Source organism: Rattus rattus, chromosome X (assembly GCF_011064425.1).
Source record: "Rattus rattus isolate New Zealand chromosome X, Rrattus_CSIRO_v1, whole genome shotgun sequence".
In the NCBI taxonomy this organism is placed as follows: domain Eukaryota; kingdom Metazoa; phylum Chordata; class Mammalia; order Rodentia; family Muridae; genus Rattus; species Rattus rattus.
In genome coordinates, this window is record NC_046172.1 from 38,306,967 (window position 1) to 38,322,110 (window position 15,144).

The window sequence follows — 15,144 nt, forward strand, 5'->3', positions numbered from 1 at the left end:
TCTGGTTGTATATCCCCACTTAGGCATCTTAGCTAACATCACCCACATTGGCTCCTGGGAGCCTCTCCTATTCCAGGTCGATGGAACTTCCTAGAGATCCCCTCCCTGCAATTGCAGATTTCCATTCATTCCTCTGTCTCTCTACACACTTGCTCCTGCCTCTGATTCCCCTCTCTATCCTCTTTCCAACTCAGTTCCTGCCTTCCTTCTGCCTCTTCTGACTATTTTATTCTCCCTTCTAAGTGAGGTTCAAGCATCCTCACTTGGGCCCTCCTTCTTGTTTATCTTCCTGGGATCTGTGGAGTATGTCATAGGTATCCTTTACTTTATGGCTAATATCCACATACCATGCATATCCTTTTGAAGTCTGGGATACCTCACTCAGAATGATATTCTTATGTTCCATCCATTTGCCTGCAAAATTCATGATGCTCTTGTTTTTAACTTTTGAATAGTATTCCTTTTTGTAAATGAATCATACTTTCTGTATCAATTCTTCAGTTGAGGAACATGTAGGTTTTTCCCAGTTCCTGGCTATTGTGAATAAAGCTGCTATGAACATAGTGGAGCAAGTGTCCTTGTGGTATTATGGAGCATCTTTTGAGTATATGCCCAGGAGCAGTATAGCTGGGTCTTCAAATAGAACTGTTTCCAGTTTTCTGAGAAACTGCCAGATTGATTTCCAGAGTGGTTGTACAAGTTTGCAATCCCACCAGCAATGGAGGAGGGCCCCCTATCTCCACATCCTCACCAGTATGTGATGTCACTTGGGGCTTTGATCTTAGTCATTCTGATTGGTGTAAGGTGGAATCTCAGGTGCAAATCATTTTGATTTGCATTTTCCTGATGACTAAGGATGTTGAACATTTAAAGTGCTTCTCTACCTTTCTAGATTAATCTGTTGAGAATTCTCTGACTAGCTATGTACCCCATTTTAATAGGGTTGTTTGGTTTTCTGGAGTCTAACTTCTTGAGTTCTTTGTTGGACATATTAGATATTAGCCATCTAACAGATATAAGAATGGTAAAATCTTTTCCCAACCTGTCGGTTGCTGTTTTGTTCTATTGACAGTGTCCTTTGCTTTACAAAATCTTCAGTTTCATGAGGTCCCGTTTATCAATTGCTGATCTTAGAGCATGAGCATTGGTGTTTTGTTCAGGAAATTGTGTCCTATAATAATATATTCAAGGCTATTTCCCACTTTCTCATTTCTTAGATTTAATGTATCCAGTTTTATGTTGAGGTCCTTGATCCACTTTGACCGAGTTTTATGTAAGGTGATTAGTATAAATCTATTGGCATTCTTCTATATGCAAACATCTATTTAGCCCAGCACCACTTGTTGAAGATGCCTTTTTAAAAAATCCATTGTATTGTGTTGACTTCTTTGTCAAAAATCAATGGCCATAGGTATGTGAGTTTATTTCTGCGTCTTTGATTCAATTTAATTGATCAACCTGTCTCTTTTTTTTTTTTGTATCAATACCATGTAGTTTCTATCACTATTGCTTTTTAGTACAGTTTGAGATCAGGGATGGTGATTCCTCCAGAAGGTCATTTTTACTCAATAAAATTCTTGCAAACCAAGAACACATAAAAAAAAATTACTCACTATGATCAAATAGGCTTCATCCCCAGGGATGCAGAGATGGTTTAATATATGAAAATCCACCAATGTGAGTAAACTGAAAGAAAAAAATTATATGATCATCTCATTAGATTCTAAAAAGTCTTCAATAAAATCCAACACTATTTCATGTTTGAAGTTTTGGAGAGATCAGCGATTCCAGTCACATACCTAAACATAATAAAAACAATATATAGTAAGCCAATAGCCAATCTAATTAAATGAGAGAAACCTAAAGCAATACCATCCAAATCAGGGATAAGACAAAGCTTCCCACTCTTTCCCTATCTAGTCAATATAGTAATTGAAGGTTTAGCTAGACCAATAAGACAACAAAAGAACAAGGGGATACATATTAGGAAGGAAGAAGTCAAGGTATCACTATTTGTTGATGATATGATAGTATTCATAAGTGACCCCCAAAATTCTACCAGTGAACTCTTATAGCTGCTAAGCAATTTCAGCAGAATGGCTGGATACAAAATTAACTAAAAAAAGACAGTAGCCCTCCTTTACACAAATGATAAATGGGTTGAGAGAAATTAGGGAAACAACACCCCCTTACAATAGCCATAAATAATATAAAATAACTTGGTGTATCTCTAACCAAGCAAGTGAAAAGTCTGTATGACAAGAACTTTAAGTCCCTGAATAAAGAAATTGAAGAAGGTATTAGAAGGTTGAAAGATCTCCCATGCTCATGGATTGGTAGGTTTAACACAGTCAAAATGGCCATCTTACCAAAAGCATTCTACAGATGCGATGCAATTCCATCAAAATTCCAACACAGATTTTTACAGACATTGAAAGAGCAATTCTGAACTTCATATGGAAAGACTGACTCATAAACAGGAAACAACTTTGCATGGTTATACCCAGAGATTAGTGGTGCTATCAACCTGGTCTCCCAACAAGCTACTTTCTGCAGAAGGAAGTGCTTATTGCAGTTACTTTTAATTGGTAAAAGTGTTGAGACTAAGGGCTATTGTATTGAATACTCAGTCTTAAATGTTATGTCTATATCATCTGGTCCAAGGCTCAGAGAATACTATAGAAGAGGGAATAGAAAGAATACAGGAGCTTGAGAATAGGGAGGAGTGCTGTGAAATGTTTCCTTGACATTACATGGTTTTGAACTTATGAGTTCATACTAGCTGTGGATACCCACATAAGACCTGGCTAAAATTGAATTGCCAATGTTCCAACATGAACAGGAGAAGGGCTTATCAGGCCCCATTCCTGGCTGATGGGTTTTGGCAGCTGATGGATTCTGGAGGATGGATAATTTTTTCTTCAGTGGTATAACTATTGGTTAGTTACCTAACCTTCAGTAAATAGTTCCTAGCCAGTGCTTATACAAGCAATCCTAACTAAACTCAGTTGATTCTGAAGAGAGAATTGAAAGTGGTCAGCAAGGCAAGTGTTGGTAGAAGGGTTTCTGAGGGAGAGGGATAGATAAAAGAGCAGGTAATTAGGGATAAATATGAGAAAAATATATAACATGTGTTGATAGATATTAAATAGAAAAAACAAAATTTCTAAAGCTTGAAAACATTTTTTCTCCTAAAATTATAGAAACATGAGAAAGATTTTTGCTCAGCAATTATACAACATTACATTATACTAGAGTACTTTGCCATAGATTCAAATGTCCTGAAGGGCTGCAGTTATTGTTTTCGTTTCCCCTTACATAGGTCAGATTCCAAGCTGGGACCATGTGAGTTCTTAAAATTTCGTGGGACCTTTGCTTTCTGAGGCACAGGGAAATACAATAGATAAGTTTACCATCCCCCAAATGGAAGAAATGGAAGTTACTAATTGCAGAATCCTAGGGGCAGATAAATTTTGGTGATCAGGTCTTCGGGAGCTGTGCCAAGTTTCTTTGACTTGATAAATCACTATTAATGAAGAATCAAAAAAAGGATGTGTGCTCCCAGGATGGTGCACCTTACTACCACTGCACCTCTGGACAACCACTCAAGAACATTCTGTTCTGACCATGCCCTTCTTCAGCAATTAGAGTTTTAAAGATAGTGAGCCAGTCTTGGGATATGATAAATGGTTCCCTTCTTATTTGTGAGGAGGAAGCATGCAGTCATCCCACCATATTTTGCTAGGTTAAATGGAGAAGAAGAAAGACAGCCTGGCTAAGCAGCAGAGGGTTAGGATCTATTGGAGGCTATTTCAGCACAGATGTGGGCCCATAGAATGCACCAATGATGGAGAGTTTGTCTTTCTCATCTCATCTGTATGTGGGGAGGATGCAGGGTTTTTGTATTCAAAAAAAGAAATTTGTCACACAACTGTAGCTCAAATAATAGATATATGAAACTGTTGTCATCACCAGAAAAAGTACAGCTTCACATGTTGCTTCTCAGACTAGCTTCAAAAGCACAATGATATATCTATTGTTGTATAGCTGCATTTTCAACAGTGGCATAAGGAATTGGTGTTCATCAGTCAGGAATGAAGAATGTGACTGTGGTATTCTCCCCTCAAGATGCTGGATATTTATTAATTCATTTTGTTTTTATGCACTTATTTAGTGTGTATGGTGAATGTACACATTTATATGGGTAAGTACATAAGTGTATGGTTCAGCTGCATATGGATGTGTGTTCACATAGAGGCTAGGGGCAGATGTTTGGTAATCTCCTTGATTGCTCTTCAACTTATTCTTTCAGACAGGCTCTCTCCCTGAATCTGCAGTTTACTGATTAAGCTAGACTGACTGCCCAGTAAGCTCCAGGGTTTAACCCAGTCTCCTCCCGGTTCTTTGATTATGGGTATGTGCTGCCATGCATACCTTTTATATGGATACTGGAAACCCAAACTCAGGTCTTTATGAGTACATGGAATGCATTTTAGTGAGTGGGCAATCTCTTCAGCCCTGAATTCATGTTATTTTTTCACCTTTTACAAGGTTCCACCAGAAAATTTCATGGGCTTAGTACCTATCAATATACAGAAATCTAGAATTGGCACTTTATCTCATATATTTTGTCAAAATAGATGATGCTCACATGGACAGTCTCAAAATCTAAACTTAAAGCAAACATATAACTTAACAATTGCATTCTAAGGAATTGAAAGGGTGATGTAGCTACCACTATGCCAATGCTGCTATTTGCTGTATCAATAAGTGGAAATAACTCAAATGTCCAATAATGCATGCATGAATGCACTAAAATGCCTGTACATGCATGTGATAGAACATTGTGATGAATGAAGTTCTGATAAATGCTGCAACATAAATGAACTCAGGGCATACATAACTCAATGAAGTATTCCAGGACAAATACTGTATGAGTAGGTTTTTAAAGTAATTATGGCAGCAAAATTTATAGAGAGAGGAAGCAGAATGGGGAGGACCAATCTAGGCTACATGAGCACCTCTCTCAATAAACAGAGACAACAAAGTGATTAAAGGCTTTGGGTGGAGATGTCTTGGAAATCTATAGTGCTAACAGTTACACAACTGTGTAAATGGTTTACTTAGAAATTGTTAAAATGACATATCTTTATGTACTGGTGACAGAAAAATTTACTAAGAAGCATATTGCTAGGTGATTTTGTCATTGAATGAGCATCATGACTACACCATCACAATATAAGTTTGTGGAACCACCTTGATGGATGAAGTCTGTCATTGATGGAAATATTGTTATGCATGACTATTTATAGTATATGCATTTTATAATAATTTTCAGAAGGGAAGCTTCTTATAAGGAAGAATGTGGTTTATGGTTTATCATGACTGTTCTGATTTTATTGTTGTTTTAGTGTACGTGTAGGACTAGATGAGTATGCAGGTGATTGATTGCCTGTGTGTAAAAGTGGAGGCCAGAGTGTGACCTGACTTTACACTACTTTGTGGATTCTTTTTTCCCACAGTTTCTCACCCTTTTACTTCTTCCTTTTCAAATCAATAGCACTAGGTAGGAGTGAGAAAAAAACAGGATAGAGGGAAAGGGAGAATATATTTATGCTACTTCCTGCTGATTAGGGGAATTGAGTTCCTTGTGGTAACTTTGATCTTCATAGTCAGGATGTCTAATTTCTTCTTTTTGTCTCTTTGCACATGACTAGTTGACAAACCTCAACCAACAGCACCAATAGCATCCAACTACCAACCTGCCAACCAGCCAGCCTTTCTCTTGGGGTTCTAGCATTTATGTACACCCTGAACAGTCTCCAGAATTCCAAACATCACATATGTACTGGCTAGTTTTGTGTGATGATGCAAGTTGGAGTCATCACAGAAAAGGGCCTCAGTTGTGGAAATGCCTTCATAAACCCAACTGTAAGGCATTTTCTCAATTACTGATCAAGGTGGGAGAACCCAGCCCATTGTTGGTGATGCTGTCCCTGGTCTGGTGGTCTTGGGTTCTATAAGAAAGCAAGCTGAGCAAGCCAGGGGAAGCAAGCCAGTAGGAAACATCCCTCCATAGCCTCTGCATCAACTCCTGCTTCCTGACCTGCTTGAGTTTCGGTCCTGACTTCCTTTGGTGATAAACAGCATGGAGGTGTAAGCTGAATAAACCCTTTCCTCCCCAATTTGTTTCTTGTTCATGATGTTTGTGTAGGAATAGAAACCCTGACTAAGAGAACATACTTACAGAAACAATCTGCGTCTATCAAAACCACACCCCTGCTAACACTCTAGGCAAATTATAATCATCTGCTGTGGACAATCTGAAGCAGCCCCATATCCCACACCTGGAATTGAAATGGAAACGTAGTCTTATAATATTTCTGTGTTTTTAAAGAAAGCAAAATTCTTACAACAGAGGTTGTCTTTGGGTGTCTTTCTTTATTGGAATCCACATACATCTCTTACTAAGTATGTGCCTGGTACCTGAGGAGGCCAGAAGAGGGCACTCATTTCCTTGGAACTGGAGTTGCAAACAGTTATAAGCTGCCACATGGGTGCTGAGAATTGTACTTGGCTCCTCTAGAAGATAAACTAGGTTCATAAACACTTGAGTTATCCTTCCAGTCCTTCTTTACCTTCTTTTGAAAGACACAGTCTCTCAGCAAATCTAGAGTTCACAGACTGGCTAGACTGGATACTCAATAAGCCCCAAGGATACTTCTTTCTCTGATTCCTTAGTTATTGAGATCATAAGAGCATGCCACCATGTCTGACTTTTTCTTACACGAATAGTGGTGATACCAACTCAAATTCTCATGCTTGCAGAGCAAAGACTACACACCAGTCCTTATCTCCAGCCCTAATCATCCATTATTATTATTATTATTATTATTATTATTATTATTATTATTATAGCATATATAATATCTGAATGCCAAAAACCTAGAGACTCAATGATAGGAAATGGGACCAGGTACAAACAGTATCAAATCCAAAGAGACTCACAAAGTCATCTTCTATCTCTTGTTCCTTTATTAAAGAGACATGAGCTGGTACACTAATGTCTTTTTGTGGCTTTTACAATTTATCTATGGTACACAGACTTGCCTTGCAGTGTTTCTTGCTGGGCTGAGTCATGGCATATCAGTACCCTATGGTTGCAATCCCAAGCATAGGCTTACCACAGGAGCTCAATGACTGTTTTTTGTTTTTGGTTCTAGAACCTCTTCTTCCCTATGTTCCATGAAGTATGCATTGCATAGTGTTCTCTCTCTCTCTCTCTCTCTCTCTCTCTCTCTCTCTCTCTCTCTCTCTCTCTCTCCTCTCTCTCTCCTTTCATTTATTTGATATATGTATCTCCTTACTAATTAATGGATGATATCCAAATTTACCATTATTTCTTTAACTTTTCTAAAATTATACCTTCCATACTGTCTGAAATTGTATGTGTGTGTGTGTGTGTGTGTGTGTGTGTGTGTGTGTGAGAGAGAGAGAGAGAGAGAGAGAGAGAGAGAGAGAGAGAATGCATCCCCAGCATATGCATGGAATTCAGAAAAGAAAAAACTTAAGAGTTGATTCTCTCCTACCACAAATGTCTCAAAATTGTCAGTCTCTGTGGAAAAAATACTTATTTACTGTCTTAGTTAGGGTTTTACTGCTGTGAATAGACACCATGATCAGGGCAAGTCTTATATAAGGACAAATTTAAATGGGGCTGGCGCACAGGTTCAAGTTTAATCCATTATCATCAAGGTACTAACATGGCAGCATCCAGGCTGGCATGGTGGGAAGAGCTGAAAATTCTGCATCTTCATCTGAAGGTTGCTAGCAGAATACTCACTTCCAGGGAGCTAGGATGAGGGTCTTAAGCACATGTTCACAGTGACACACCTACTCTAACAAGGTCACATGTTCTCCAACAAGGCCACATTTTCTAATAGTGTCTGGGCTGAGCATATATAAATCATCACATCTACTAAGCTACCTTTTAAAAATAATTTTTAAGCTTCCCGGTCACGCTGCCACGCTGGAGAGCCGTGGGCAGAACCCGGGCGAGCGAACTCGAGCCTCGGGGCCACAGGTAAGACCAACTTTTCTGCTGCAAGTGACCTGCCTGGTGGAATCGGGACAACAGAGGCAGAATCCCTCTAGGACCAGGCACGTCCTGTGTTTACCGGAAGTCCCACACCTGCGGATCCCGGCCCGCAGCAGCTCTCTGCTCCCAGAACCCGTGGGAGAGATACCTTACTGCCTGGTCGGGGGGGCACTCCTGAGGCTGCAGAGCGGAAGAGACCACCAACACTGCCCACCCCTGCCCCCATCCCTGACCCAAGAGGAAACTGTACAAGGCCTCTGGGTTCCTGTGGGGGAGGGCCCAGGAGCAGCAGGAGCCCTGCCTGAGACACCGCCGGAACCTGAAGGAAACAGACCGGATAAACAGTTCTCTGCACCCAAATCCCGTGGGAGGGAGAGCTAAACCTTCAGAGAGGCAGACACGCCTGCGAAACCAGAAGAGACTGCTCTCTGCACACATTACTGATTCCAGAGGAAACACCGGAGGCCATCTGGAACCCTGGTGCACGGAGGCCCCGGAAGAGGCGGCACAGATCTTCCTGGTTGCCACCGGAGAGCCCTGTGGGCAGAACCCCCATGAGTTTAACTTGAGCCTCGGGGCCACAGGTAAGACCAACTTTTCTGCTGCAAGTGACCTGCCTGGTGAACTCAAGGCACAGGTCCACAGGAACAGCTGAAGAACTGTAGAAAGGAAAAACTACACGCCCGAAAGCAGAACACTCTGTCCCCATAACTGACTGAAAGAGAGGAAACAGGTCTACAGCACTCCTGACACACAGGCCTATAGGACAGTTTAGCCACTGTCAGAAATAGCAGAACAAAGTAACACTAGAGATAATTTGATGGCGAGAGGCAAGCGCAGGAACCCAAGCAACAGAAACCAAGACTACATGGCACCATCGGAGCCCAATTCTCCCATCAAAACAAACATGGAATATCCAAACACACCAGAAAAGCAAGATCTAGATTCAAAATCATATTTGATCATGATGCTGAGAACTTCAAGAAAGACATGATGAACTCCTTAGAGAACAAGTAGAAGCCTACAGAGAGGAATAAAAAAATGCATGAAAGAATTCCAGGAAAACATAAATAAACAAGTAGAAGCCCATAGAGAGGAGACACAAAAATCCCTGAAAGAATTAAAGGAAAACACAGTCAAACAGTGGAAGGAATTAAAATGGAAATAGAAGCAATCAAGAAAAGAACACATGGAAACAACCCTGATATAGAAAACCAAAAAAGAAGAGACAAGGAGCTGTAGATACAAGCTTTACCAACAGAATACACAAGAGATGGAAGAGAGAATCTCAGGAGCAGAAGATTCCATAGAAATCATTGACTCAACTGTCAAAGATAATGTAAAGCGGAAAAAGCTACTGGTCCAAAAACATACAGGAAATCCAGGACTCAATGAGAAGATCAAACCTAAGGATAATAGGTATAGAAGAGAGTGAAGACTCCCAGCTCAAAGGACCAGTACATATCTTCAACAAAATCATAGAAGAAAACTGCCCTAACCTAAAAAAAGAGATACCCATAGGCATACAAGAAGCCTACAGAACTCCAAATAGATTGGACCAGAAAAGAAACACCTCCCGTCACATAATAGTCAAAACACCAAACGCACAAAATAAGGAAAGAATATTAAAAGCAGTAAGGGAAAAAGGTCAAGTAACATATAAAGGCAGACCTATCAGAATCACACCAGACTTTTCGCCAGAAACTATGAAGGCCAGAAGATCCTGGACTGATGTCATACAGAACCCTAAGAGAACACAAATGCCAGCCCAGGCTACTGTATCCTGCAAAACTCTCAATTAACATAGATGGAGAAACCAAGATATTCCATGACAAAACCAAATTTACACAATATCTTTACAAATCCAGCACTACAAAGGATAATAAATGGTAAAGCCCAACATAAGGAGGCAAGCTATACCCAAGAAGAGGCAAGAAACTAATCGTTTTGGCAACAAAACAAAGAGAAGAAAAGCACACAAACATAACACATCCACGTATGAATATAACAGGAAGCAATAATCACTATTCCTTAATATCTCTCAACATCAATGGCCTCAACTCCCCAATAAAAAGACATAGATTAACAAACTGATGCATGAACGAGGACCCTGCATTCTGCTGCCTACAGGAAACACACCTCAGAGACAAAGACAGACACTACCTCAGAGGAAAGGCTGGAAACAACTTTCCAGGCAAATGGTCGGAAGAAGCAAGCTGGAGTAGCCATTCTAATATCAAATAAAGTCAATTTTCAACTAAAAGTCATCAAAAAGATAAGGAAGGACACTTTATATTTATCAAAGGAAAATCCACCAAGATGAACTCAATCCTAAATATCTATGCCCCAAATACAAGGGCACCTACATACGTAAAAGAAACCTTACTAAAGCTCAAAACACATTGCACCTCACACAATAATAGTAGAGACTTCAACACCCCACCCTCATCAATGGACAGATCACGGAAACAGAAATTAAACAGAGACCTAGACAGACTAAGAGAAGTCATGAGCCAAATGGACTTAACGGATATTTATAGAACATTCTATCCTAAAGTAAAAGGATATACCTTCTTCTCAGCTCCTCATGGCACTTTCTCCAAAATTGACCATATAATTGGTCAAAAACGGGCCTCAACAGGTACAGAAAGATAGAAATAATCCCATCGTGCTATCGGACCACCGGCCAAAGCTGGTCTTCAATAACAATAAGGGAAGAATGCCCACATATACGTGGAAATTGAACAATGCTCTACTCAATGATAACCTGGTCAAGGAAGAAATAAAGAAAGAAATTAAAAACTTCTTAGAATTTAATGAAAATGAAGGTACAACATACCCAAACTTATGGGACACGATGAAAGCTGTGCTAAGAGGAAAACTCATAGCGCTGAGTGCCTGCAGAAAGAAACAGGAAAGAGCATATGTCAGCAGCTTGACAGCACACCTAAAAGCTCTAGAACAAAAAGAAGCAAATACACCCAGGAGGAGTAGAAGGCAGGAAATAATCAAACTCAGAGCCGAAATCAACCAAGTAGAAACAAAAAGGACCATAGAAAGAATCAACAGAACCAAAAGTTGGTTCTTTGAGAAAATCAACAAGATAGATAAACCCTTAGCCAGACTAACGAGAGGACACAGAGAGTGTGTCCAAATTAACAAAATCAGAAATGAAAAGGGAGACATAACTACAGATTCAGAGGAAATTCAAAATATCATCAGATCTTACTATAAAAGCCTATACTCAACAAAACTTGAAAATCTGCAGGAAATGGACAATTTCCTAGACAGATACCAGGTACCGAAGTTAAATCAGGAACAGATAAACCAGTTAAACAACCCCATAACTCCTAAGGAGATAGAAGCAGTCATTAAAGGTCTCCCAACCAAAAAAGAGCCCAGGTCCAGACGGGTTTAGTGCAGAATTCTATCAGACCTTCATAGAAGACCTCATACCAATATTATCCAAACTATTCCACAAAATTGAAACAGATGGAGCACTACCCGAACTCCTTCTATGCAAGCCACAATTACTCTTATACCTAAACCCACAAAGACCCAACAAAGAAAGAGAACTTCAGACCAATTTCCCTTATGAACATCGACGCAAAAATACTCAACAAAATTCTGGCAAACCGAATCCAAGAGCACATCAAAACAATCATCCACCATGATCAAGTAGGCTTCATCCCAGGCATGCAGGGATGATTTAATATCTGGAAAACCATCAACGGATCCATTATATAAACAAACTGAAAGAACAAAACCACATGATCATTTCATTAGATGCTGAGAAAGCATTTGACAAAATTCAACACCCTTCATGATAAAAGTCCTGGAAAGAATAGGAATCCAAGGCCCATACCTAAACATAGTAAAAGCCATATACAGCAAACCAGTGGCTAACATTAAACTAAATGGAGAGAAACTTGAAGCAATCCCACTAAAATCAGGGACTAGACAAGGCTGCCCACTCTCTCCCTACTTATTCAATATAGTTCTTGAGGTTCTAACCAGAGCAATCAGACAACAAAAGGAGGTCAAGGGGATACAGATCGGAAAAGAAGAAGTCAAAATATCACTATTTGCAGATGATATGATAGTATATTTAAGTGATCCCAAAAGTTCCACCAGAGAACTACTAAAGCTGATAAACAACTTCAGCAAAGTGGCTGGGTATAAAATTAACTCAAATAAATCAGTAGCCTTCCTCTACACAAAAGAGAAACAAGCCGAGAAAGAAATTAGGGAAACGACACCCTTCATAATAGACCCAAATAATATAAAGTACCTAAATTGTGACTTTAACCAAGCAAGTAAAAAGATTTGTACAACAAGAACTTCAAGACTCTGAAGAAAGAAATTGAAGAAGACCTCAGAAAGATGGAAAGATCTCCCATGCTCATGGATTGGCAGGATTAATATAGTAAAAAAAAAAAAAAATGGCCATTCTGCCAAAAAGCGATCTACAGATTCAATGCAATCCCCATCAAAATACCAATCCAATTCTTCAAAGAGTTAGACAGAACAATTTAAATTCATCTGGAATAACAAAAAAACCCAGGATAGCTAAAACTATGCTCAACAATAAAAGGACTTCTGGGGGAATCGCTATCCCTGAACTCAAGCAGTATTACAGAGCAATTGTGATAAAAACTGCATGGTATTGGTACAGAGACAGACAGATAGACCAATGGAATAGAATTGAAGACCCAGAAATGAACCCACACACCTATGGTCACTTGATTTTTGACAAAGGAGCCAAATCCATCCAATGGAAAAAGATAGCATTTTCAGCAAATGGTGCTGGTTCAACTGGAGGTCAACATGTAGAAGAATGCAGATCGATCCATGCTTATCACCCTGTACAAAGCTTAAGTCCAAGTGGATCAAGGACCTCCACATCAAACCAGACACACTCAAACTAATAGAAGAAAAAAACTAGGAAGCATCTGGAACACATGGGCACTGGAAAAAAATTTCCTGAACAAAACACCAATGGCTTATGCTCTAAGATCAAGAATCGACAAATGGGATCTCATAAAACTACAAAGCTTCTGTAAGGCAAAGGACACTGTGGTCAGGACAAACGGCAACCAACAGATTAGGGGAAAAGATCTTTACCAATCCTACAACAGATAGAGGCCTTATATCCAAAATATACAAAGAACTCAAAAAAAGTTAGACCGCAGGGGAGACAAATAACCCTATTATAAAAAATGGGGTTCAGAGCTAAACAGAGAATTCACAGCTGAGGAATGCCGAATGGCTGAGAAACACCTAAAGAAATGTTCAACATCTTTAGTCATCAGGGAAATGCAAATCAAAACAACCCTGAGATTTCACCTCACACCAGTGAGAATGGCTAAGATCAAAAACTCAGGTGACAGCAAATGCTGGCGAGGATGCGGAGAAAGAGGAACACTCCTCCATTGTTGGTGGGATTGCAGACTGGTACAACCATTCTGGAAATCAGTCTGGAGGTTCCTCAGAAAATTGGACATTGAACTGCCTGAGGATCCAGCTATACCTCTCTTGGGCATATACCCAAAAGATGCCCCAACATATAAAAAAGACACGTGCTCCACTATGTTCATCGCAGCCTTATTTATAATAGCCAGAAGCTGGAAAGAACCCAGATGACCTTCAACAGAGGAATGGATACAGAAAATGTGGTACATCTACACAATGGAATATTACTCAGCTATCAAAAACAACGACTTTATGAAATTCGTAGGCAAATGGTTGGAACTGGAAAATATCATTCTGAGTGAGCTAACCCAATCACAGAAAGACATACATGGTATGCACTCACTGATAAGTGGCTATTAGCCCAAATGCTTGAATTACCCTAGTGGCCTAGAACAAATGAAACTCAAGACGGATGATCAAAATGTGAAGGCTTCACCCCTTCTTTAAAAGGGGAACAAGAATACCCTTGGCAGGGAAGAGAGAGGCAAAGATTAAAACAGAGACTAAAACACCCATTCAGAGCCTGCCCCACATGTGGCCCATACATATAGAGCCACCCAATTAGACAAGATGGATGAAGCAAAGAAGTGCAGACCGACAGGAGCCGGATGTAGATCGAACCTGAGAGACACAGCCAGAATACAGCAAATACAGAGGCGAATGCCAGCAGCAAACCACTGAACTGAGAACGGGACCCCCGTTGAAGGAATCAGAGAATGAACTGGAAGAGCTTGAAGGGGCTTGAGACTCCATATGTACAACAATGCCAAGCAACCAGAGCTTCCAGGGACTAAGCCACTACCTAAAGACTATACATGGACTGACCCTGGACTCTGACCTCATAGGTAGCAATGAATATCCTAGTAAGAGCACCAGTGGAAGGAGAAGCCCTGGGTCCTGCTAAGACTGACCCCCCCAGTGAACTAGACTGTTGGGGGGAGGGCGGCAATGGGGGGAGGGTGGGGAGGGGAACACCCATAAGGAAGGGGGGGAGGGAAGGGATGTTTGCCCGGAAACTGGGAAAGGGAATAAAAGTAAATAAGAAATACTCAAGTTAAAAAAAAAATATACAAAAAAATAATTTTAAAATGATTTATTCATTTTATTTTATGTGAATAGTGTTTTGCTTCCATGTGTATATGTGGACCACATGTGTGCCTGGTTCCTAAAAGAGACATTGAATCTCCTAGAACTGGAATTACAGTTGTAAGTCATCATGTGGGTGCTGAGAGCTGAAATTATATCCTCTGCAAAAGCAACAAGTGCTCATAATTACAAATCCATCTCTGCAGCTTCAACCACCAAGCCATCTTATCAGCAAAGATTCATAATTTGAGGTTTCACCTATACTTTTCTCTTAAAATCCTCTCATTGTTAGATGTATAGATGTAAGCAAACCTTTAGTTGGAAATGTGACTGTGTTTGGGGGTCTTTGCTCCATCTGGGACTTCTTCATTAATATATTAAGGGCCTTTACATACCAGTTTTGGGGAGGGTGAGCGTGGTAGGTGAGATATTGCATAAGGAAGAGGTTCATTACTATATATTATACAGAACTTTAGTATCTTTTTGAA